The sequence below is a fragment of the Myotis myotis genome, unplaced genomic scaffold (assembly GCF_014108235.1).
Source record: "Myotis myotis isolate mMyoMyo1 unplaced genomic scaffold, mMyoMyo1.p scaffold_m19_p_7, whole genome shotgun sequence".
Lineage (NCBI taxonomy): Eukaryota > Metazoa > Chordata > Mammalia > Chiroptera > Vespertilionidae > Myotis > Myotis myotis.
Genome location: NW_023416379.1, coordinates 21,470,404 through 21,494,140, shown reverse-complemented (window position 1 = coordinate 21,494,140; position 23,737 = coordinate 21,470,404).

Genomic DNA, 23,737 nt, shown 5'->3' with positions numbered 1-23,737 from the left:
AATGGGTTCTTAAACTGGACCGGGGGGCCGGAACAAAGCATGGATGGAGTGTTGGTGTGAACTAATATAAATTCAAAGTAAACATCATTACATAAAAGGGTACGGTCTTTTTTTTTTTTTTTAGTTTTATTCATTTCAAACGGGCTGGATCCGGCCCGCGGGCCATAGTTTGCCCACGGCTGCCCTAAGGGGTCCCTAATTGGAGAGGGTTCAGGCTGGGCTGAGGGGACCCCCCCACCAACCTGTGCATGAATTTTGTGCACTGGGCCACTAGTATTCTAATGTCAACAGAGTACAGGTGAAGTGATTTGGATTTTTAATACTCCTTTTAAGCCTAAATGATTTGTAAAATTTGTGCTCTATTTCCATGTATGGAAATATTTTTTATCTTTCAGTTTTCTCAGAACCCCAATATTTTCAATCCCATGTTCTAAGTTTTTTTTTTTAAATTGACTTTAGAGAGAGGGAGGTTGGGAGAGAGAGAAAAAGAGACATTTATTTGTTGTTCCACTTATTTATACATTCATTGGTTGTTTCTTATATGTGCCCTGACCTGGGATTAAATCTGCAACCTTGGCATATCAGGAGGATGCTCAGACCAAGTGATCTACCCAGCCAGAGCTGGAAGGAACTCTTCAATAAAGTTTTCACTTTATTAGCTCTTTAAGGGAATCAGATGCATAATTACTCGAGTATAGTTGTACTGAAGAAACACTCTAGCACAATTTCACTTAGCAGATCTCCCTGCTCTTACCTTTGCTTTATCAGTAAGTGGCCCCGTCCAGTCAATCAGAGGAGATTCTTGGTAAGGAATATGTTGTAGGAAACATTGAGCTCTAACTTAGATGTCAGTGAATTGAAATTTCATTTCCTAATGATTGCCACAGAGAAAGCAGTGTATGGGGGTGGCCGTGTGTGGCAGAAGCTGTATGCCATTTATCCCGGAGTGCCTTCTCAGACTCAAAATGATAGAAGAGTGCTGAGGTAGGTCTTTTAAGAAATTATGAACAACTGCCAAGAGTTATGGTAAGAAGACTGACCAAAGCCCAGGTCTGAGGTAGCCGGAGTTGAGTGCTTGGGAATACCTTTGGCCTTTTTCTTGGTGATTCATCAGTCAGAGTCAGATGTTTGTGGAAACATATTCCGCTTTTCAGATGACTCTGGAAACCCACAAAGTGACATAATTGTGAGTGTCATCCTATTGTGTGTATTTGTGTACTTCACTTTCCCTGATTTTTTTTTATTCATTTCATAAAAATTCCTGCCCATTACATCTTTTGGGTCATTTGGCTCAATTCACTGCTTTCATGACATCTGCATCTTGTAAAATTTTCCTCGTTGTATATTTTCAGTTCAGACGTGTTCATGACAGTTTTACAGTCACAAATGAACTTGTTTGCACTAACATTTTCCAATTTACAGATCCCTTATTTATAGGCTACAAGAGGACTTTCTTCAATGAGAATACACAGATCATGAACCTTCACAGTCTTACAATTCTTATCCACAAAAGCTATGAGGCGAGCACTGGCCCAAGATTAATTGAACTTTTATTGGTCAAAACCCAGAACACTGGAGTTCAAGGAATATTTAGAAGAGATATTCTGACTCTCCAGGTCTGTTTCTTAATTCTCTATGTATTTTAATAATTTAGCTTGCTAAGTGGTTTGGGCAATGCCTGTCACTCATACATTTTTGCTAAGATATGTTTTGCGTGACTGCCCTTATTGGAAGCTGATTATTTATAGGCAAGGGGCTTATTTCCAGTGAACTAAGAAGTCAGTGTTTACTTGCATCAGAAATGCACTCGCTGATTTAATGGGTCATGTTTGTTTATTGGTCATTACCAGGATGATGTCATTTACCAGGCACTGTTGATTCTGAAGGAACAACGATAATCTGTTCAGACATGATCCTTGCTCTCACCAATCTCAGATAAGAATAAACAGACAATTATAACACACTATATAAACTGCAAGGATGCAGTGTTACCTAGAAGGGATGCCTAATCCAGACTTTGGGGTCAAAAAGGCTTCCCAAAAACTGTGGAATCCATAGTGAATAGATGGAAACCAAGTGCTCTAGCTCTCCACTGCTGCATAACCAACAACCCTAAGATTTAGTGGCATAAAGTCACCATTTTCTTACATGTTACACTTTGGATAGGTCTTGACTGAGAGATTCGTGTTCTCTATGTGATATTCATACAATGTGTTGTGTACCAAATCCTGTCATCTGGAGCACTCTTCTCCTTAGTGGCTTAAGGTTCAGAGATTACTCTAAGACTTCAAGATGAAATCAGTAAGACCTTCTCTGACCACGACTCATCACATGAGCATCACTTCTTCAGTGTTCTATTATTTCTGAGTCATATAAGTCCAGATTCAAGGGGAAAAGATAAACAAGTTTATGAAAAAAAGAAGGCAAGGTTCTTTGGGGAGCCATCTCTGGAGACTAGTACCTTAGCCAGTGATGGGGAATAGAAGATGTACTGAGAAATGGTTTTTTTTTTTTTTTGAGGAATTAGAGAGATTAGCTGGTTTATATTCTGTGGCAGTGAAATACATGATATTTACTTCCTTTTCTCTTTATCCAATATGAATTATACTTGTCCTTTGGGAGTTACTTACTATCTGTAAGCTTTTTCTGAATATATCCAGCCATTTTGTTGTTGTTGTTGTTGTTGTTGTTTGTTTTTTACCCCTAAGAAGCCCGTATAGCTTCCAATTTCCTGAAGGGAGGAAATAACCGTGGAAGTCATTGGCCATGATCTCTTTCCACTGACTCTTGTCCTATGGGCTCAGAAATATTTTAATTGTTTAAACCCAGTATATCAAGCCAAGTTTAATCTCTAGAATAAACACATTCTCTTATGACATGAAAGGATGGTATAGTCTGTATATAACACCCTTGCCAACATAATGAGTTAATATTAACTGGGTCTATTGTCATTCCACACCATGTTACTATTTTGTACATAATCTTACCTATTTCTACTGATTAATCTCCTGTTTATTCCTCCTAGTAATCAGGGAAAAGATCTGAGGAAGCTTAGGAGAAGATATTGCAAACACCACAATTTTTTTAAAAAAGAAGTCAAACCAAACCTAGAATAATTCATATGAGATCACCTATTTTTATTGCTAATGAAAGTGAAGGCAAGCTGTTACCTTCATTGCTAATATTTTGAATTTAGGTATAAACATTCCCTTTGCCACAGATTTTAAGGCCTTTAGGTTACAAAATAAAATTATATAGTGTTGATTGTGCCATATATGGCTAATAAAAAAACAAAGACAATTTTTTTCCTCTTTCTGTTCTGGGTAAACCTCTGTTCTGAGTTGCTTAGACATTAAATCCATAGGTCATATAAGAAATAACTTCTCACCTGATAGGCCAAGCATATCTCCGTTGGAAGAATTTTTAAAAATATAGATAGACTATTGGGTTTTAAGATCTAGAAGCAATCTTTACTCTTTTGCTCCAAATACTCAGCACAGAATTCCTATAAAACTGCATCTGAACATCCATTGCTTTTTCTCTATGTAGAATAAAAAGTGCTTGCAGTTCTTTTCTAAGGAAGGCATCCATCCTGCTGTCACAGGGCCTTCTGTGGAGGTCTAAGGAACAGGAGGAGAGGATCATTGTATTTTCCCAGTGGAGGAGAGCCAGAAGGACATTTTTGGAACCCAGCTACCTAATGTTCAAGTAGAAGTTTGAATGAATGTGATCCAAACTTCTTTCTCTTCCTTCCTGTCTCTCACATTTATTACACTCACACATACCAGGGTTGAACAGGTATATTTTTAGAAATTAGGGATGGATCTGGTTTTCATGTCTGGGTTACCACATTGCATGTACTGCATGAATGCAGGAGCCCAGGGAAGGAGATGGCTTTGAGAATGTGAGACCTGTGGGCATTTGCAGAAGTCTTTGGGGAAGACTTGGACTTCTAAAGGCATGAATTAATGTACAAGCCAGTCTTACTTACTTCATGGACCCGGAGATTCACCTAACACCTTTCTTAAATGAAAATGGAGATAAAAAGGTGGTGTTATTTTTATAATACAATTTCAATCAATATGTGATTTAGATTCTTATATCTAATCTCTTATCTTAATGGGTTTACAAAAAGGAAAAGAAAGAAGGAAAAAGTCATTATGGAGAATAGCACATTTTTACAAAGAAAATATTCAGTATGCCATTAGAAATTAGTCTATTTGGTAAGTAATATTTCAAATTTAATCAAACACACATTTTCTGTTAAGAACAGCTCAAAACAAACAAACAACAAACAAAAAAGAACAGCTCCAGACAACATCATCTACCTTCAGCCTTATATTTCTTTATGCTAATAAATATTATTTTACATGTAGGTATGAAAACAAAATCAAGCCTTTTTAATATATCTTCCTTTAACAATGTGACTAAGGTACCTGGACAAACTATAGAAATTACATTTTATAGACAGATTTTTTTTTTTTTTCCTGGAGCAGAGAAATAGCTTCATGGAATTTTGGATGATATATTCAAACCACATATTTCAGTGTATCTATTTAAAATTAAGTCTCTCTTATTGATTATTTACTTATAACATTTTAAAATATTCTTAGAAAGTAGCAGTAGTATCTTGGTTAGAGTAATTTTGAACTACAATTGAGGAAGTAAAATGCTCATAATATTTTGATTTTAGAATAACAGTATTAGTACAATGCACTGACCACTAGATGGAGACAAGCCCTCCTAGCTTCACCCATAATCCTTTTCTTAAGGTGAATAGAAACCAGCAGCAAAGGAGTTGGTGCAGTACTGGCTATGCCGAATCATAACAGCTATATGTGTTAGAGGTTCCATGTGCCCCGCATCACAGGTCTTAGGAGCTGCTCAATCTGAGGAATGTGGCATGTGTTTGCACAAAGGATTTGTGTAATAATAATGATGATATTTTAAAGGCAAGTCTCCTCCCCGCCTCCCCCTCCCCGCCCCCGACCTAAAGAATTTATCATTATCTTCAGAATAAACAGGTTTTCTTTGAGGTTTAATAAGATGGTTTCTGATTAAACATCAGAAAAAATTGTTCTATCACTTTGTTATTAAGGGGCTATTTGATGTTCAGATTTCAAGCAAATTACTTGCTTTGACATAAATATAAAGCCAATATTTGGGAAAAACTAACATGAATTTATACTCAGGGCCTTTCATCACATAACTGAAATTGATCTAATAAAATCCAGATTTTAAGCACCTTCTTTACAGAATAGCCTCATCCTTTGCCCTCCCCTGCGGTCAGAATTTGTGCATTCTATCCTGTGGTCCTCAAATTTGCTCTCATGTTTTTATAAAACTATGTACTCTCTCATACATTTTAAAGACATCAACATTTTTAATTATTTTTGAAAAGTAAGATTGCCAGTGTATTTTAAAAAATGACAAAAATAAAAATTTTAAGATACTACTCTATAACTCTTTAACATTCCATTTGGACCTTAGGTTAGAGCCATACATAGGATTCTCACCATCATCCATGTTTAAAATGCGTGATCAAGCTTTTCATTTTAATGTTCCTCTTTTCTTTAAACTCATGCTTTCTCCACAGAATACTATTCTAATATATTTTATACTTTAAAGTCTTATTAAACTCCCATATTCTTCTGGCACAAAGATACACATCTCTGCAATTATGTTTTATGTGCATTTGTTGTTGGTTTTTTTTTTAATCTGAATTTGACACTCTAATAAGAATGTAAATTCCATATGGTTAGAAATTTATTTTCCTTTTTTTCACTGCTGAATTCCTAACACTTGAGACAGGACCTAAGGCAAAGTACATGCTGACTAAATATTTTGTGAATGAATGACAGTGAAATTTAAAAGTTTTCTCTTTTCTATGACCATGAGACTCTACATTTTCAATGTTTATTGCAGCTGAGTCATCATGACAATTATTATTAACATACAATCTTTTAAAAACAATATAAAATATATTAAAATGTTGGTAATCAGTGGGGGCTTGCCCGGGGGTGGGAATGGCTTGCGGGGGAGTGGGGGGGAAGGACATCAATCAGGGGGAAAAAGGAGACATATGTAAAACTTTAGACAATAAAAAAAAAATTGGAAAAATCTTACACCTAAAATAAAATAAAATAAAATAAAATAAAATAAAATAAAATGTTGGTAATTATTAAGACAAAAAGTAGAATGTTGTTAGAAATGCAGTTCTCAAGGAGTTAAATGGGCTTTCCTATTTCCATTGTCAAGTTTCCCTGGGGGAATATTACTTATTGCTGGAAAGAGACAGAATTCTGTATCAGTTTATTTTTTATTAATATTCGAAGATGTAAACACTAAAAGCTTAATCACATAAAGAAAAATGTGAAGGTGAATTTGATAATGCTAGCACTCAGTTGTCATTGAAAAAATTTTAAGGAACCCTCAGTTAATAGATTATGTTCTCCTTCATTTTTGCTGAAAGCTGAGTATTAAAACTACCTGATTGGCAATATGGTCTCACCTGAAGGCTCCACTGCTTCATAGTGTCATTTTGTTTGACATCCTTGAAGTAGGCATCCCTGGGTGTGCTTTTCTTTTGTAAAGTGACAAGTGGGGATCATAAAGAGGAAGGGAGTCATAGTGGGAGGTCTAGAGGGGGGAGAGGGGGCTCCGCTTCTATATCAGACACTTTTTTGGTACCTCAGGAAGATAATTTTGAAATTAAAGACCTGGAGATGTATTGTCTGAAGCTTTGTCTATTTCCAGATTACCCCAATGTGAGGGCCCGTGTTCTAGGCTGATGTTTAATTCTGCCATGGCAGCCTGACACCCACTGCTCTGAGCTGACACAGCTCCAGCAGAGTAGTGCCCTGTCTGACAATGATGGCAGCCACACCATTCTGAAATAACCGCAGTAAGAATATGCCAGCCGTTCCTATTGGACAAAAAATGAACCATCACACTGAGCGTTAAACGATGCTGCTCATCCAATGGCACCACCTGTCCACCTGATGAGCACGGCTGGTCATAGGCTAATCCAGGGATGGCTGTGCTTTCCAACAGATATTGTAGTCATTTGAGCTAGAATGAGATACCTCATTTTTTATAATTGTAAGAGCTACAATTTACTTTAAAATTTCTATGTTTGTGCAATTAAATACATGATTTCTAGTCTTCATGGCAATCCAATCTGATGAGATAGCTCTTTCTATCTCCATCTGCTAATGAAAACTATGAAGATGAAAGCTGCTAAGTAACAAATGGCACAGTGGCTATATAAAGAGCACAAATAACAACGCTCACTCTAAATAGTAACAATAACAATAAGAGCAGCAAGCAACATTTAGGGAGCACTTACTCTCGTTAAACTGCAATATTCCAGCTGGTGACCATTAAGGATGGAGTGACAAAAGCCTTTCTCTTTGAATAGTACCAACAGCAAGGACATAACTTTTGAAGCCCTCTCGTTTGAAATTACACACGTTGAGAAACTTGGCTGTTTGAAATCATATCTAAACTATAAGATAGACACAAACTAGCTTTAACCTGGACCCTATCAGAATGCCAGGTAGGTTAAAGTGGTGCTGCTTGAATCTCGGAGTCAATCAGAATTATTCCCAGTTTTGATAGAAGTCTTCAAAATCATCAGTGATTGCCTGGAATTGTACAGATAAGATCGTTTCAGGTTTTGTTTGGAGAGGTTGTGTTTTTGAATGCAGGCTTCCCTTGCCTGGTAAGTGTAATAAAATTGGCTTTGTATTTTAGAGTCATACTACACTTTGTAATTGAGAATCATACTACACTTAGAACCAAGCACTGTTCTGAACAGTTTAGGCGTCCATACATTGGGTCTTCATAACCTATGAGCTATTGTGATTGCCACCTTACAGTTGAGGAAGCTGAGGCAGAGAAGTTAATAAACTTCCTCAAGGCCACACAGGAAATAGCAGAATCATGATTCAACCCAGGCAGCCTGAATCCAGAGCCCACACTCTTAATCCCTGTCATAATGGCACCTACACAATAAAAAGCTTAAGATTCATAAGTGAACTAGGAAAACAGAAAAGGAACCTCTCCCTGCCGAGAAGCTCTGGGGAATAAGTGAAAGATGTAAAGCAAATCAGAGTGAAGCAACACTAGGCAGATAATAGGAGCAGAACCTGGGAAGGCTGGTGAATGGGGAGGAGACAGGAGCAGGGCGGACTCTCGGGGTAATTACTTTGGCACATGAGCAAGAGCATCTCGATCAAATTCCTGGCACATTCTTTCTTGGCTAGTCAGGATGTCTGCATCATGGAGGGACAAGTATGTGGGAGCATGAGTTAGAGAAATGAGCAGAAATCCAAGGGATTGGCCGGACCTCAAAGTGGGGTGTACTCACACCCACGAGACCAGCTGCTGAGGTACTTGTGCCAGTGGCACATTCTGCTTCTTCCAGAACATCTGTCTCTTTGCAAACAGTCTGCTGTACAAATTACAACCCTGACCCCCTCCTCGGGTGGTGCGAAACAATACAGCAGACAGTATAATCAGAAGTTTCTGCCATAATATTGAGAGCACAATCAAGAATCACCAGACATTTAAGAAGACAGTGAAAAGGAGCCCGCAAATTTGAGTAACCAAACAATTCATCCCTGAAAAGTCGTCAGAATGCTACAAGTGAATAGTTAACCCATAAATTAAACAGATCATGAAAATTAAAAATCTGATTATGCAAATTCAAGTTTAGGAAGTCAGTGCTGGTAGATGAAACGAAACTGGCCACGTGTTAATAATTGTTAAAGATAATTCAATGATAGATACATAGGTTTTATTATCATATTGACATTTTCATAGTAAAACTAAAAATCATATCTTTGAAAAGCTAAGTAGAAAAATCAACATGAGGAAAGATAAAGCAAGCAATTCTTATGAAACAAGTTACAAAACATACCGCACAAGATAAAGCAAAAGTATGAAAGAAAAATGAAATGACATGAAAGGTAGATCTAGAAGTTGTGACATCATCTGAGAAAAGTTTCAGAAAGAGTGACAGGTCACATTATATGCAGTAATGAGCATGACACTGCAGATTGAGAGAGATACCAAGACAGAGGAACATTTCCGACGACCTGAGCAAGGAGCAGAGGCAGAATTCTAAGGTGTGACAAATTTCAGAAGCATTCTTTCCACTGCATCACATAGAAAGCTAGCGTTATGGCTTTGTGTCAGTATTTCTTCCTTGTAAGGCTATTGCAAGAATTTATACTGCAATTAGTTCACAAGTTGGGAAAAACACCATAAAAAAACTTTAAATAAGAGGGAATAAAGTAATTTGAAGTGTAAGAACACTAGATGTTAAAATTTCTATGGAAAGGAAAAGAGTTGCCTAGATTCGTTGCCTATATTATGGTTTTTGGGGGTAATGTTTTTTTTAATCTTTATTGTTGAAAATATTATGTATGTCTCCTTCCTGCCCCCTCCCCCCCCCCCCCCCCCCATAGACTCCCTCTAGCCAGCTGGTAATGTTTTTACATGAGTCTGTTAGATTAATATTTATATCAATACCAAAGCCAAACAAATCATATAATACTAGAACAGTCAATTATATAGACAAACTTCATTGTGAACTTAGAGGGGAAAATTTAAATAAAGTACTAGAAAATTAAATGTAACATTTATTAAGGACATATTTCAGTAGGTTCAGAGAGAAAAACTATGATAAACTTAATAAGGAAATCTTTATGACCTCAGGAATGGGAAAATTTTCACTATGGGTAAATTGGGGAATATTAATTTGAATAATTTTCATTCAACCAGAAAAAGTACACCCCAGAACAAAGTGTTGAAATACCTACAATTTAGAGTAGATATTTACAATTCTAATAATGAACAAAGGATAACTATGCAGAATTAATAAATGGTTCCTAAAAATATAGCTATACCAAGCTGTGGATTAGAATAGAAGCTGAAACCTAATACATTGTGAGACAGATGCTAGTATCAAGGGAAATTCAATTTTGAAAAATATACCTCAGATTAACAAGAATTATATCTAGCAATATCTAGCATTGGCTAAAATGTGGAGCCTGTGGAAGTATAAATTGCTACATTCATTTTGAAGAGTAGTTTGGCAATATCAAGTTGAAAATATGGAGAATTTGTTGCATACATGCTCAAGTGATACGTATGAAAATGTTCTTAGGATCATGAAGCAATAGCAAAAAAAATGAAAACATTGGACAGATAAATTGTGGAAAATATAAATAAACTACAATTGCATCTATCAACTTGACTGAATTTCAAACACAATATTAAGTGAAGAAAAGGACATTATGGAAGAACACATACAGTATGATATCATTTATGTAAAATCTAAAACTGTGCCAAGCAATACCAGGCATTGTATTATAATAGCATACACATTGATAAGAATGAAAAACAAATTCAAGTTGATGATTATCTCTGGGGAGGCAGAGAGGGAGAAAGAAACTGCCATAAAACATGAGAGAGGAGTCGGGGAATGTCAATCATATTTGTGATGAGCTGTTGTTGTTATTTTTGTGTGTTTTTTTAAAGTTAAAATATTGAAGCAAGCATGTCAAACTGTTAAAACTTGATGGAGCTTGGTATCTGGGTCTTGGTTCCAGAAACTTGCTACAGTACAGTCTTACCTTGTTGAAAACAGTTACATACCCCCATAATGATGTCCCATCAATGTCTGACTGCTTATATGACGGTGCTCTCATCCTATATAATAAAAGCCTAATATGCAAATTGACCGAACGGTGGAACAACTGATGGAACGACTGGTCCCTATGACATGCACTGACCACCAGGGGGCAGACACTCAATGTAGGAGCTGCCCCCAGGCCACAGGCCCCAGGCCAGCCAAGGCGGGTGCCAGCGGGACCACCCTCCCAATCACTCTGCCAGTCGCTCCACAGATCTGCCCTGATCACCGGCCAGGCTTAGGGACCCTACCCATGCATGAATTTCATGCATCAGGCCTCCAGTAAAATTATAATGGAGATGAAAATTCCTGTAGCCTAGTGATGTTGTAACCATACTAACATTGTAGCCCAAAGCATTACTCACAAGTCTGTGGTGATGCTGGTGTAAACAAACCTACTGCTTTGCCAGTCATATAAAAGTATAGAATCTACAATGATGTCTAGTACATAATACTTGGTAATCATAATAAATGACTGTGTTACTGGTTCATGCATTTACTATAATACTGTATACTTTTTAGCATTCTTTTAGGATGTATGCTTTCTACTTATAAAAGAAGTTTTCTGTAAAGCAATAGGCCATATTATCCCTCATATATCTCAGGTTTACCTCATCTCTTGATTTCATCATTTTCTCTTGTGCTTGATTTAATCCTGTGTTGTTTTTGTGCAGTGACATGCTGTCCAGGCTTATAGTCTGGGAGAAATAGACTAGACCATATAGTTTAGGTGTGTAGTAGACTATGCCGTCGAGGTTCTTGTAAGGGCACTTTATGATGTTCCCTTATCGACAAAATGGCCTAATGACACGTGTCTCAGAACATATCCCTGCCATTAAGTGGTGTATGATTGTATTTGAAATATTTCATGATAACCAAGGTAAATGCATACAAGCATAAGAAACTGGAAACCATTTTTAAAATGGATTTAGGCAAGGGCCGCATACAGGGTGGAGTTGGATTAAAATATTTAACTTCCTGCTCTAAAAACCTGGAACCCTCATTTAAGGAAATCACATTCCTATCTTAATTTCAATCTTCTGGATAGAAATGTAGGCCTGTTTTCACGACTTTCTAAATTTTTCTAAATGGGCTCTTTTAGCAGTAATGATCCAGAGGTCGGATGGTAGCAGGGTCTTTAGAATATGTGATTATTAAGAGAAGGTGAAACTGAGAAGTCAGAAGAAAAGATTTCAAGGGATTCAAATTGAAGCCTGGCTTTATAGTAAAGAACAAACAAGCCATATACATAGTGTGTGATTGGGGGGAAATTTTATATTGCTTCTTTCTAGCTGTTTTTGGAGAAGACTTTAAAAAAGCCTTTTTATAGTTTCTTTTGAGCATTTTGTTTTCTTCTTTTCTGGGCATGGTTAACAAATTAAAGAGCCTGTTTCCTCTCCACAGCTGTGCGTCATTGCCTTAGGGACTATTATGGGAACAAATACTAAAGGAGTTCTGCTGTCTACCAGCGAGAGCTCTTAACATAAACAAGCCTGCGACCTCCTGAGGATTGAGCAGGTGTCTGTGAGGGTTCCTGATGACTACCAAAGCTGGCCAGCCACTGTGCTTTCCCTGGTAGCAGATCCCTGATCTAGGAAATAACATCATCGCCCTGAAGATGCTGAAGGCAAAGAGAGGTGTGAAGTAAATTCAGAGACATGCTTCCCTATGTGATCCTTAAGAGGTCATGACTACCATTGAGGAGTTATGGGAGACTGGGTTGTTCAAGTGGACTGTATTTTAATCCTATAGATATTTATTAATTTTTACTATTTTCATGATAATGAGATAATGAGAAACTAAAAATAATGCCCTTTTGGAAAATCAATATTTTCCAGTATGGAAAAATACATATTTTAAATTTCTGAATTCTTAAATAGCTAAAATAGACATGTTTTACCAAAAATCCATCCATGAAATGGGATTTTAGAAAGATTATTAACTACGTTAACAATGCAATAATAAACAGTTGTGTGCCTTTGTTTATAATGTGCTAAAGTAACTAGCTTGGCATCAAATATTTAATTTATTTTGTTTGATAGACATCCTCACCTTATCAGAAAAGAATGTACTTAAGCTGTATTTGGAGAATTGAGCAAGTGATATTTGGGGAAATGGGATAAAGGTAGGGCAAGATAATTTTCTAGAATATGAACCATTTATCTCTTCCAAAGACAAAGGAAATGATGTGGGTGACTCAGTGTATCTGACATGTTTCTGGCTTGCTGAGAATAAAATTGTTCATAAAAATTTAATTTGATTTCAGGTCAGAGCACATGCTGGGAGTTACTGGCTCAATCCCAGCAGGGAGTGTGCAGGAGGCAGCTGACCAATGATTCTCTCTTATCATTTATGTTTCTATCTCCCTCTTTCTCTCCTTTCCTCGCTCTGAAATAAGTAAAAAAAAAAACCACCCCAACATATTTTTAAAAAATCGTAGGGCCTCCTTCTAACTGACTTTGACCAATAAAAGGATATTGGTAAATGGTGTTGGCATATGGTCATCTCAAACTGAGATCCTAATCTCATAGAGTCTAGACTTTCAGAGTTGAAGGAATTTTTTTATAAATATATTTTTATTGATTTCAGAGAAGAAGGGAGAGGGAGAGATAGAAATATCAATGATGAGAGAGAATCATTGATCAGCTGCCTCCTGCATGCCTCCTTCTGGGGATCAAAACCCACAACCTGGGCATGCGCCCTTGATTGGAATCGAACCTGGGACCCTTCAGTTCACTGGCCGACACTCTATCCACAGAGCCAAATTGGCTAGGGCTCTCATTGTTTTAATTTGCATTTTCCTGATGACATTTGAAGTGGAACATCTTTTCCTATGCTTATTTGCCATCTGTATATCTTCCCTGATGAGGTGTCTGTTAAGGTCTTTGGCCTATTTTTCAATCAGTATTGGTGGGGTATTTTTTCTATTGTTTTCTTAATGTTGAGTTTTCTAGAGTTCTTTGTATATTTTAGACTATGGTCCTTTATCAGAAGTGTCTTTTGCAAAATCTTCTCCCAGTCTGTGACTTGTATTCACATTCTCTTGACATTGTCTTACGCATAGCAGACGTTTTTAATTTTAAGGAAGTCCACTTTATGTTATTTCTTGCATGGATCATGCCTTTGTTGTTCTATCTAAAAAGTTATTATCATACTCAAGTTCACCTAGGTTTACTCGTATGTTATCTTCTAGAAGTTTATAGTTTTGCATTTTATATTTATGTTTATGATCCATTTCGAGCTAATTTTGTGAAGGGTATAAGATTTGTGTCTAGAGACTCTCTTTTTCTTGGCACCCAGTTTTTTGGAATAATTTGTAGAAAAAATATCTTTGTTCCAGTGTATTGCCTTCCTTTATCAAAGATCAGTGGATTATGTTTATTCGGGTCTATTTCTAGGATCCCTATTCTATTACACTGATCTATTTATGTTTCTTCCTCCAATAGCACACTGTCTAGTAGACTGTGGCTTTATAGTAAGTGTTGAAGTTGGGTAGTGTCAGCCCTCCACCTTTGTTCTTCTTTGGGTACTTCAACTTTGTGTTGGGTACTCTGGGTCTTTTGCCTCTCTATATAAATGCTAGAATAAATTTGTTGATATCCATTAAATAATTTGGGATTTTGATTGAGATTGCATTGAGTCTATATTTAAGTTGGAAAGGCTTAACTTCTTGATAATATCTAGTCTTTCTATCTGTGAACATGGAACATCTCTCCATTTATGTAATTCTTTGATTTTTTTCATCAGGGTTTTTTAGTTTTCCTCATATAGATCTTACACATAATTTATTAGATTTATGCCTGCATTCTTAATTTTGGGGGGAGGGATGCTAATACAAATACTATTGTGTTTTTAATTCCACTTGTCTATTGCTTGTATGTAGTAACATGATTGATTTTTATATATTAATCTTATATCTGCAACCTTGCTACAATCACTTATTAGTTTAGATATTATTCAAAAAATATTTAATCTATGTTTAGTTTTTGATTTCTAAAGGTACTTGGTTTTCATAAAATCTGAAAACATTGTTTTAAATACATATATATTTAACAAACAACTGCTTATAAGTGGGTCTTTACAAAAAGAAAATAAATCAAATTTGAGTCTTGCTAAGACTGGAAATTATTAATGATTTAGAAAAAATTTAAGAGAAAAAGGGAATATGTTAGATGACATCATGGGGATGTAATCAGAAAATTTGAGTGAGAGAAACTCAACTAGGTAAAAGATCTTTCTTCTACACACAAAAAATGTGTTATGAAGAAGGAAACTAAATTTAAAAAATTAACAGACATAACAATCTAACATGGAACTTATTTATAACAAGGTGTGTGTGTGTATGTGTGTGTGCGTGTGTGCGTGTGTGTGTGTGTGTGCATGTTTGTGTGAATGTGAGTGATAAATTAACAGGGAAATGTGAACAATGAATCATTTTTTTATAAGTGTAAGTAATTATTGTTAACATCTTAGGTGTAATATGGCATTATGGCTTTTTAGAGAGTTTTTGTCTTTAAGAAATACAAACCAAAATATTTTTAGGTAAAATAATAGATCTCTGACACCTGCTTCAAAATAATCTGGTTGGCATCATGTAGAAAGTGAGAGTGAGTTCCTCAAACTAGTCTCTCAGCATTTGTGTATATTTGAAAATTTCCATAACAAAACATTAGAAAACATGTATTGAACACTAAACTTGCAGGAAGGCCAGAATTATGTTTATCTTATTTACCCTTGCATCCTTAGAATGTGAATAATGGCTGGTGTACTCTAGTATAGCAGCATCTCAATACATACTTATAGAATTCATTAATTAATAGCATTTGATAATTTATGTTTTTATCTTGAGAGTTTTATGTAGAGGCAGATGCCTTCACGAGGCCTCTGAGAAGTGGCGTTTACTATGCTTTAACAAAGCATGGCGGAATGGGGCTTTAAAGATAGACTCAGTCTGCTTAACGTGTTAGTTTCTATGTCCCAATTATGCCTTGATTTTAATGATCCTTTCCCTCTGAGGCTCTGAATAATATTCTGATTATTTAAAAATTCTTAAAAACTCTCCAGAATTATTTTGAAAGCTACTTCTAAATTTCCAAAAACTCTTAACAAGTTAATTGAAAAAACGTTTGTTTAGAAATTCAGTACGAAAGATAATATGCTCTGTGCTGAGGGTAAAACAAAATAAATCTTTGTTTCGGAAGAAGTTAAGCTCAATGGTGTAGATGAGGACCTTATTCTCTGTGTAGAAACCTATCCATACATTTTTAGGGGTGTCTGTGCCCATGAGATTTTGGGGAGGTGATTTTTACTTCTTATCTTATTATCTTAAAACAGTTATTGCAGCTGCACTATGGTGGTATTATTGCTAGTTTGAATCGGCACTTTGTTCATATTACATTATTTCAAGCTCTATTACCTGATATATATGAAGGAAGGGTTTATAACTGATGGCATCTGGCTTTGGCTATGGTGCTGTCCTTAATATTTTCCTGGCTTGATAAGCATAGTCATTTACTATATTTACTTGCTCATCCTAAATATAGACATACATAGGTGGATATACATGATTATTATTTGGTTTTTAATGTGTTTTTTTCTGTGTGTGTGTGTGGTTGTTGTGAGGGTTTGTTTATTTTTTGCCACTGTCTTAGGCAGAAATCTATTTCAAATTAAGTTAGACCTCTAACTAATAATTTGGAAAGTGGCCTTCTGTTTTCCAAAGATTTATTTGAAATTTTTTATTGTGAAACTATTACCATGTCGACTTTTTACTATAATCCAAATTTTTAAGATTAAACTTACAGAATAGGTTATTCTTAAACTATTAAAAAAGAAGAAAGCCCCAAACCCAAGACTGTGATTATAACTTGGTCTAGCATAAGAATTTATGCCTCCAACCCACACACAAGACAAAATTTTATTAGTGTACAGTTTGTACTGTATGTTCTTACATTTCAGTCTGTCATTCCCTAAAAATGTGCTTTTTTTTGTTTGGTTAAGTAATAGAAGTTACCCAATGGCTAAGGCCATTTTATGTCTGATTTCCACTGTGTGGCTGTACAACTTTTGGGAATGTCTGATTGGTGTCAAACAAGAGCAAAGGTTTACCAACTATAGGTCCTTTAGCAGGGTGCTTGCTGTTTGGGCTCCGACATTCACTGAGAATTTTATCCTTACATGTGATGTGTCTGTTTTTCACTTTATAAGTCCAAGTAATAATTTTATTCTGGTCTACAGCACACTTTTTTTACATGCATTTTAGTGGTTTTGAGAAGACTTTTAATGAAGCCGTAAAAAGTTGTCTTAAAAATAAACACACACACAATAAAACAATAAGTATGTAGACATTCAGAACAGTGCATTCACAGGTGACCTAGTTGGTTCCACCACTGAGTAGCTCACTTACTTAAGATTTGCAAGCAGATACCAGTTCTTTTGCTGCACTCCCCCACTCCCCAACACACATACACACGTGCACATACATGCACTCAATCCTCTTTGAAAGCTATACAGTACAAAATTTCAGTTAGAAAGCCTAAATGTGTCATGAAACAGATAATCCCATTGATCAAGATCATTACGAGAAAATAGGCATTATCTTTGCATGTCTATTTTAAACTTCCTAGAAATACAAAATCTTTTTAAGACCTGAATGCGATGTCCTAGGGCAGTGGTCGGCAAACTGTGGCTCGCGAGCCACCTGCGGCTCTTTGGCCCCTTGAGTGTGGCTCTTCCACAAAATACCACGTGCAGGTGTGCACATACAGTGTGATTGAAACTTTGCGGCCCATTTGCAGAAGTCGGTATTTTGTGGAAGAGCCACACTCAAGGGGCCAAAGAGCTGCATGTGGCTTGCGAGCCGCAGTTTGCCGACCACTGTTAGGGTATATAAAGAATAGGCAGGGCATAGGCCCTATATGCATCTCACTAAACACCATCCAGTCTTCTTAGGAGCTGCTGTGAGAGAGGGAATCCTAGCTACAGGCCGCCAGCCTGGAATCTTCCATGAACACTGTATACCAATGCATGGGCAGCATATGCCGGTTGTTCAGTCAAGTCCCAGGCATTCGAAGAAAGACATTTTCTCCAGTGCCAGTACCAGGCACCTCGGATAAGAATAGAGCTGTCACTGGGCAATGAACCTCTGAGGGTCATCCTCCATCTTATGGTGGGAATAAATTTTTATTTCTATGTACGATCAGTTTATTGCTTTCAAAAATCATTCCGCAACTGCTTTTTAAAAAATGACATTAAACCTAATGTGCTTAATGGAAAGAAATATTTATTGCAACCACTGGTTTGATAGATAGAAAATATTCTTTCACTAGAAATTTAGCTTTGGGCTCCTGTAATACATTTTCTTGTAATTAGACATCCAGGGCAACCTCATATTGCATCTGCTCACCTATCATGCTATTGCATTTATCTTTTTATAATTTTGCTTTCTTATTTGCTCCTACAATATATTTCACAGATCTCCTTGAGGTTGAATAACTTTGCATCTTATAATGGTTAGAGTTGTATAACATTTAGGTGTATTTCTCACTAGTACTAGGATTATATATATGTATATATTTTAAAAGATTTTTATTCCATTTTCAAGTTTTAACCTATCACTCACAAGTACTTTATATTTGTTTCTGGGTTTTAAAATATACATTACATATTTGATGTCAGAAGAGGTCATAATCCAAGTCATTTTATGCTACTCACATACTGTTCTATTCCCCAAACAAATGAACTTCCTGCTATGTTTCTGGATGAGAAGGAAATCCAAAGAGAAAGTGTATTTATCAGTCCCTATGTTAGCAAATTTTCGATCAGTGTCAGTAGTACACTCTGCATCAGCAAGTCAGAATAGTATCTGCAGTACTTAATTAATGATATAATATTCAAAAATCAAAGACAGAAGGTAATAAAGTGTGCCATCAATGAAGCATTATAGTTACTGGTGGTTTTATACTAGTGTTAGCTTAAATGATGCTAGATAGTCTTTTCTATTCATCCTGATATTCAGAAAAGGCTCGACTGCTATGACTTTTTAGGAGAATATAGTACACTTCACAGTCTCCTTAGGCACAAGAAAAGTATTTCATTATGTAGATGCCCATAAACTCTATTACCATATATTTGTAGATAAAATCTAATATACTTCAGCCCTGGCCAGTGTGGCTTAGTTTGTTGGGTGATATTCCGTGCACAGAAAGGTTGCCAGTTTGATTCCCAGTCAGGGCACGTGCCCAGGTTGAGGCTCCATCCCCGGTAGGAGACCTGCAGGAGGCAGTTGATGAATGTTACACTCCTACATTGATGTTTCTCTTTCTCCCCCTCCCTCCCTCTCTCTCTCTCTCTAAAAGGCAATAGAAAATCTTTTTTAAAAACCTATTATATTGCCCGGTTGGCACGGCTCAGTGGTTGAGCATGACCTATGAACCAGGAGGTCACAGTTCAATTCCCTATCAGGGCACATGCCCAAGTTGTGGGCTAGATCCCCAGTGGGGGGCATGCATGAGGCAGCTAGTCAATGATTCTCTTTCATCATTGACATGTCTATCTCTCTCTTCCTCTCCTGCCTCTCTAAAATCAATAAAAATATTTTTAAAAAACCTTTTATACTTCAATATGTTTAAAGATTATTTAAGCATTTGCTGTTCAGAAGCAAAATTATCACTATTTTCCCCTTCAACAACTAGAACACAATAGATTATTCTTTCTTTCTTTAACAAATATTTAGGAGGATATAAGAGAGAAAATGTAAACATAAAGCTTAGGGTCTTGTTATAGATATAAATGTGCAAACTGGAAAATTTAATTGTGTTCTGCAGGCTATGACAGGGGAAACATAGCAGTACTCTTGGGTCACATAGGACAGGCATGTAAGTGTGACCTGGGCAATCTGGAGGGCTACCTGAATATAATTACACATGAACCAACACACTTAAAATTAGGGTATGGGAAAGAAAAAATGCCAAATAACGCCCAAGTTCCTGCCTTGGGTGACCAGATGGTTGATGATGACATTCACTAGGAGAGGAAGAAAAAAGAGGAAAAGCAAGATTGGGATGAAAATTATGAATATAGTTTTGAGCTTGTTAAATTTGAAATACTTGAATGATCTCCAAGTAGAGATGAACAATAGGTAAATGGATTTATAGTTTTAAATTTATTTTTTTTAATTTTTTAAAAATATATTTTTATTGAGAAAGGGAGAGGGAGAGATGAAACATCAATGATGGGAGAGAATCATTGATCAGCTGCCTCCTGCACGCCCCCTACTGGGGATTGAGCCTGTAACCGGGCATGGGCTCTAATTGGGAATTGAACTGTGACCTGGTTCACATAGGTCATTGTTCAACCACTGAGCCAAGCCAGTTTTAAATTTAAATAAATAAATCTATGCTGGAAATGAAGTTCTGAGATTCATCAGCTTATAAAAGATACTTCAAATCATGGAAGTGAGTGAAATTACCCAGGAAGAGGGGATAGAATGAGAAGAGATTTAACAAAATGCTGCAGAATACCCTTATGTGAGGGTAAAAGGAGGAAGGAAACCCCCAAATAGGAAAAGGTTGACTATAGATGAAACATGCTAGAGAAACTAAGAAGTTGGCAAGGTCAGTTGAATGATAGAAGTAGAAGCCATATTAGAGTGAACTGAGGTATAATTGGACAATGAGGAAGAGAGCCAGTGTGTACAGGCACTATTTTGATAAAAACATTTATCTGACAAAGGAAGGAAAGAAGTTTATTGTGTCATTCTTAATAATAAAAAAAAATACAAAAATGGATATAATTTTAAATTCAAAATGGATATGTATATTATGACTGATGAAATCCATATTCATTTATAATACTATTCACAAAGGATTTAAATAAAATAGATCAATGTTTATATGACGGTGATTAATAAACAAAAACAGTATTAAATTATAAATGCAATATTTGATTATGTTAATATAAACATTCATTGAAAGGTTTAGAATATTAAATTATTTGTTTTGATACTTCATTTTTCTATTTATCTGTGTTTTCTAAAATGGGAAAGTAAACATTTTATAAGCGAATAATTAATATTACATTTGAAGAACATATTCTTGGATTTTTCTATTTTGAATAACATAGGCTTAGATTATTTCTAATCACTAAACTTTTAGATGATATGCACATCTTTAGGTAAATCTACTGCTTCATCTTAAGAGTCAGAACTGATATTTACCCAGCTATCCATTTCTATTTTGTGCTATAAAAATATTGTGGGTTTTTTTAGTTTAATTTTTTCTTTTCTGAAATTCAAAACATATGTACTAAAGAGAGTATAGGCTAAATACACAGGCAAAAAAGGGTCCATTCCATGAGACGGAAGATTTGCTGTAGTTAATGGGAGTCATTTCTCTCTGCCTTAGAGCGTCCTGGCTGGAGCTCCTTACTGGGTCGTGACGTGGGTCAGAGGACGGTTTGTCCTCTACCTGTACTGGAGCATTTCATTATTTGTTAGACTTTTCCCTACTATGAGGTTACTTTGGGCAGGAAGTCATTGACAGTTAGAAAGAGGCAGAAGAAAGAATAAAAATAAAGTTCTCTAAAAAGGACAGTACTTGCAAATTACACTTAACAGAGTTATTTTAAGCCAGCAAAAGCTGGGTTTGGTGGTGGCAGCCACATCTACCCCAATGAGCATGTCATCGAAGAGAACCAGGTATTTTGGGAGCCACAAGCAGACTGTACAATTAAGGTTTAGGTAAAAGGATTGGGTAATCCTGCAATAGTCACTGTTACATAACACACCAGTTGCTGCCCAGGGATACGAGCGGTAACTGAATATTATAGCGGGAACCGTTAGCTTTGCTGCAACCAAGGGTCACTTGCTAGTTCCATTATAAACCTCATTTTGTAGTTGGTTTATAACCCAGACAGTTTAATTCACATCAAGCTGAAACCTGGCATTGAAATGAAAAGCCTAGAAGCGCTTTAAAAAAATTATTTTTTTCCAAAAAGAGAATTTTGAGCTAGAAAGAACCAGAGAGATCATCTAGTCTAACTTCTGTCTTACAGGTGAGAAGAGAGGCACATGGGGCAGTGAGAAGGTCATGATGTCATACACTCACCAGAAGGCAGAACCAGACACAGGTTTTTCTGCCTTTCTGAAGAAAACAAACCAAACCAAAACCTAACTAATCTATACTAACCTATTTAATTCAATTTTTTGTTAATGTAAGGAAGCCAGAAGAAACAGGTGTTGCCTCTCTTATATTCACCAGGGATCCCTCTTGATGAGTTGAAATAACTTGTTCCGGGAAACACAGCTTGTTAAGTGACAGGACAGGAAAGAACTCAAGTCTGTTTTGTGACTATTTCACATTTTTAAAATTTTTATTTATTTTTTTAAATTTATGGGGTTGACACTGGCCAACAGGGTCATACAAGTTTCAAGTGTAAATTACCATGACATTTTTATATTCCTTTTCCTTCAGTCATATCAATTGTCTATTCACTTAAATCATATCATAGCCCTAAAGAACAGATTGCTAAACCATGAATCAATGGGGCACTAGTTTACTACATTCCCATGGTCATAAAATTAATCATAAATTGAATTGGAAAATAAAGAAGGGTTATAAAGCCAGGATTGTGTTTCTATAAAACCACAATTGGCTGAAAAGTCAGTTCAATCAGTCAACCGAACAATCATTTTTATCTCCATAATATCAAAAGAAAATTGTTGTGGTGGATTGTTTTTGTTTGATAAATTCCAATGATTATTTTGTCAATGTTAAAGTCCGAATTTTTGATGTAAATGGTGTAGATGACATTTTCTTGAACTATGTATTATATCCAGTTGGCTGGAGCTAGACATCATGTGTATATACATTTGACTCCTTGCATAGCTGGCTTTCATGAAATCCAACCCAGAAGAACTTTCCTACATCATTACACCCTATCTTTAAAAGTGACCTGTTATGGCAATGGAGTGGGACTTTTTATAGTTCATGCCATTAAATCAGCATTCAAATGTCAAAACCTAATTCCATACCCAGCATGCAGTTAGTACTCCCTCTCCTCTCTACCTTTACTTCTTTGTTTACATCCAAGACAACAGAAACTTTTCTGAACATATCTTTTTCCTTTGGTAGATGTCAAGTTCCTCTGAGTACAGGGACCACACAATGTTTTTCATATTTACATCCCTCTTTTCACATACCATAATTTGTACTTGTACTAAACTATTATGCTTTTCATCTGGCATATATCCAATCAAAATTCACATTATTTATGATGTTATTTACTTGGAGATACACCTGTGCAGAATCAAGCATTACTGAATTAACTGTCATGATCTCCTGTAGAAGAATAGGATGATATATTTCATTAAGCCCAGTTTAAGAGTGAAAAAAGAGGAAAATGCTGAGAAGCCTCAGACTTTGACATTTGTTTATAAGAAGTCAGAAATAAATAGGAAAATTAAAATTAGATCCCCAGAGTATAATTTGATAAACTTAATCTAACCAAGAAACCTAGTCTCTGTTTCATGTACATTTCTCAGTAATTTTGTGCTCATTTCACCTTTATTTACCAAATTAAGATGTTGCATTATGATTGCTTTGTTTATACCTTCTGTGTGTGGTCATTATTATTCTGTAAGTTCATGACATCGACAGCCTGAAATTCCAATAAACTAGGAAAACCATACTGAGGAAGTGGGTGGTGATTGGCAAAAGGAAAGCATAATATGGAGAGAATTAGCTGAAAGCTGTTGTAATAATTTGGCTCAGTTAGAGTATTCACTTATTTGGCATTTCTTGTCCAATGTATTATAACATTATTGGAGATGACTTCATAGGTCAAGAGTCAGTAAGAAACCTCATATTTTTATTTAGCATGAAGAAATCCAAATTTGCCAGGAAGTCAATATTTATCAGGGCCACTTCATTTAATATTTTTATTTTCTCCATAACCTAATCCCCATTTTGGGGGTTGACAACTTTAGTCAGTGGTTTGGTTATTCTCATTTTGTCAGAAATGGTTTTTGCCACCAAC